Genomic DNA, 3,978 nt, shown 5'->3' on the forward strand with positions numbered 1-3,978 from the left:
ATGCATTGTTTCGGTTCCCGTGCACAGGGATTATTTGTCTTATTATTAATCATATATGATTATTTGTGAAATTGTGCAAACAGGCGCAACACATTTGAAAAGGAAGGACTGACGACGAAACGCACATTGCCCATGTCTCCTCCTCCCTCCCCCGTCTCCGTTTTCGCTACTGTCTATCCCTGTGTCTATCAGAGAATGTCTCTGTGTCTATGGTCGCCGCCTAGAAAAAAAACTCCTAAATCCGGAAAATGTCTTCTTCAAGCGGCTCACCCTTACCCGATCACTACATATAACAGTTTTTATTAACGTTTTGCTTTTCACACTGGTATTGTTGGTAATGAGACATTTGAGAAATAAATACAAATTTGCTAGCGGCATTTGGCAAGCGAGTCTTAGCAAAGGCTAGGCCTGCGTGTAGTAGCGATTGTATGGATGGATAAAACTGAAAATAGTAATAAGGTATTTTTTTCGGGTGGAGACTGACGACGAAGATTACATCCCCCTGCATCGAGTCAGACAAGAGTGGGCAAACGTAAGGGCCAGGCAAAGAAGAAAAGGCCTGGGTGTACAGGGACGGCTCGAGCTGTCAGAGCAGCCAGAGAGCGCGCTGACCAGCAGAGGCGTTTGGAGAACAGTCACCGTGATAGTCTGGCAGCAACACAGGTGTTCTTGCTACGTAGCCAGTAACTAAAAGGCTCCATGTAGTCAGTGGTTACAGCCAATCGTTCTGTTTACTATTAGAGGTCATTATTATTACCATTTATTACACGGCTCTTTATAATGCTGTAGAATGCTCCATTCACTCCGATGGGACTTCCCAACGTCCTACGGTCTGATAATTTTTAATACCGGACTGTTGCTAAATATAACCAGAGAATGTCAAGGAAAGTGAAACTCGGCAGGCCCCGGCCAGCGCTGCATCACTGTCGGGAGATATACCACGATAATGACCGCCTTACAGAACGTTATTCCTTACACAATCATCCTCTACAACTAACAATAAAACTTTCTAAGAGCACAGTGGCTACATTTCATGTAACATAAAGAATACCTGAATTATGACTAAAGTGGTATGTTCATCTTTTCCTTTGCACCTTTAGGCTATGAGTTCATATTTAAAACTATGGGCACAAATGTCAAGAGCCAAAGCTACCACTTGAAATTACATTAGTTTAACAACTCTTTAACAACAAATAGATTCTAAGAAGTCAGGAACAGGAGAGAAAAGCATGATGTTAGTATACCAATCTTGATCAGAGAACACTTTCAGGTACAACCAATGTTTCACCAATCCTGATTCTTGGTATTTATTATAAAACTACAAGACAGGAATAAAATTTACATCTACCAAGTGCAACAACATGAATAGAAATGTAACTTTTGGACTATATGAGGCAGGAGGGAAGCAGCTGGGCACATGGATAGTCCTTAGTAGAGATGCACCGATTGCAATTTTCTGGGCCGATACCGATTTCCGATTTTTTCATAGAGTTTGACCTGCCGATACCGATTTTAGCCGATTCCGATTTCATTTCTTCTAACCATTTTACAGCACACACACAAATAGTTATTTGTTTCTTTGATAGAACATGTTAATATAGACGTGTAATCAACTTATCAATGATGAAATGGCTGTTAAAAAAAATGGAACCGGTGAGCAGACAGATTCTTTTTCAAGTCTAACTTCAGATGCAGTATCAAATTATGGATTAAGTTAAGTTATGGAACACCCATTTTATGCTTCTCACATCCAATATCCAACTAAAGATTTAAGAACAATTTTCATGATACATTTGAACATACTACCATGTAACAATGTAATCCCTTGTAATATAGTTGACATATGTAAGTCGCTTTGGCTAAAAATGCGTCAGCCAAATGTAATGTAATGTAATGTAATGTAATGTAATGTAATATTTTCATTTGCATTGATGAATTTATGAGAGGGCGAGGGAAAAGTGGTAGCAGCCTAGGCTATCACGCAAACACAGGAGAGAAGTGCTAATAGCGATTAGGTGCTCCACCATATGAAAACAGTGCACGTCTGTTTTGCGGTGAAAAAATTCCGGTTAAATGCATCAATTAGGCTATAGAAACTTTCAGACTGATTCAGTATTCAGAGTATCAGTTTTCTTCATTGTAGGCTACTATGTCAAAAGCAACTTTAACATTTGTTTGCCTTTCTAATAGGCTATCGTTTGTTCACTTTCACGACATCCACTTCTCAATCTGCTAGACTAGGGTATTTTAAGGCATAGCCCTAGTGTACATGCAGTAAATAGTTAGAGTATTTTTTTTTTTCAGTGGAGTAGAACTACTAGGGCTACTGTATGTCGCTGCTTGTTGACATCTTATTATGTAGCCTATGATCGCTAAACTTTGATTATTTTTAATGTCGCAGTCGTTTATCTCAGTTCAGCAGTCTTGTGGTTCAGCTGTGGGCACGCAATTAGCGGCAGTGACGGGCGGTGATGAGCGATGTTTACATAGCCTAATGAAGTGACAGCTTAGTAAATTCCACGCAGTAGGCCTATGGTAAAGCACAGCGTTTGCTGCATAGAAAAACTCAGTAGCCTATTAGCGCTTTCTTTGTAGCCTTACATCCAGCTCTGAGTGTTAGTATAAGTATATATACTTTTTTGATCCCGTGAGGAAAATTTGGTCTCTGCATTTAACCCAATCAGTGAATTAGTGAAACACACTGCACACAGTGAACACACAGTGAGGTGAAGCACACACTAATCCCGGCGCAGTGAGCTGCCTGCTTTAACGGCGGCGCTCGGGGAGCAGTGAGGGGTTAGGTGCCTTGCTCAAGGGCACTACAGCCGCGGCCCACAGGGCTCGAACCGGTAACCCTCCGGTTACAAGTCCAGAGTGCTAACCAGTGGGCCACGGCTGCCTGGTTGCTAGCTTCTTCAAACTTTGCAAACTCAGCTGGGTGTTGTTACAATTGCGGCGCACAAGTGTATTTGACCGGCATAAAATCGGCATGTCTCAGACTGACCGGCCGGTCGCCGGTCATGGCCGATCACGTGAAAATCGGCCGATTCCGGTCACCAGCCGATCTATCGGTGCATCTCTAGTCCTTAGCAGTCTTCAACAGCAAGAAGTTGGGCTAACGAGTCAGGCTTCATGACGAGTCAGGCTTCAGATGTTTACTTACCAGTCAAGAAGAAATGTCGCAAGTTCAGAATCGAACTGCATCTCCTTGCTATCCAAGCAGTCTCCATCGGTGGACAGCACTCCCTAGATTAACGTGTGTTTGCATCTCCTTGCTATCCAAGCTGTCTCCATCGGTGGACAGCACTCCCTAGATTAACGTGTATTTGCTTGCTTCCCATCTGATATTCTTTTCGCCTCAGATCGAGTTGTTTTTAGCTGGAGGCGATGGAGCTCTCTTCGGTCTCTTCCTAGAACTTTCGGCCATTCTCGCAGTACACTTCACTGTAGAACTTGAACTCCGTGGGGGAGGGGAGGAGCAGGAGGGGGTGGGAGCAGAGCGTGCGTAATTGCGTCGTCTCTTTCTCGACTGCTCTGGGCTGCACTGAAGACGGTTTGGCCGGTATGTTACTCCCTGTTGCCACCTCAGACATAAACTGGTATTGCAAGACTGGACGACCCGGGGCTAGTCGGTTAGCACGCTAAATCTGGAGGAGTTCTCTGCAATGCTATGCATATTCTTCGATTAGAAAATGTCAGTAGTGTTATTTCTTCACATTCTAATGATATGTATAGTTGATCTGTGAATGCATTACACTTCAAAAGTTCACAAAAAAGACACATTGTGCCTTTAAATGAAAAACACTCTTTAATAATAAATAATTTTTTTTTGTAGAACCCTTTTTTGGTTCGCCTTCTTGTATGAAGCGATCCATCGCGTCACCTGAACAATTAAACAAAAACAGCACATGCAAGCTAGTATTCAGTAGCCTGACGAGCCAGACCCACATTAAAATGTAGGGTCTGGGCTAGGGTTGC

This window comes from Alosa sapidissima, chromosome 18 (genome assembly GCF_018492685.1).
Source record: "Alosa sapidissima isolate fAloSap1 chromosome 18, fAloSap1.pri, whole genome shotgun sequence".
NCBI classification, from domain to species: Eukaryota; Metazoa; Chordata; class Actinopteri; order Clupeiformes; family Clupeidae; genus Alosa; species Alosa sapidissima.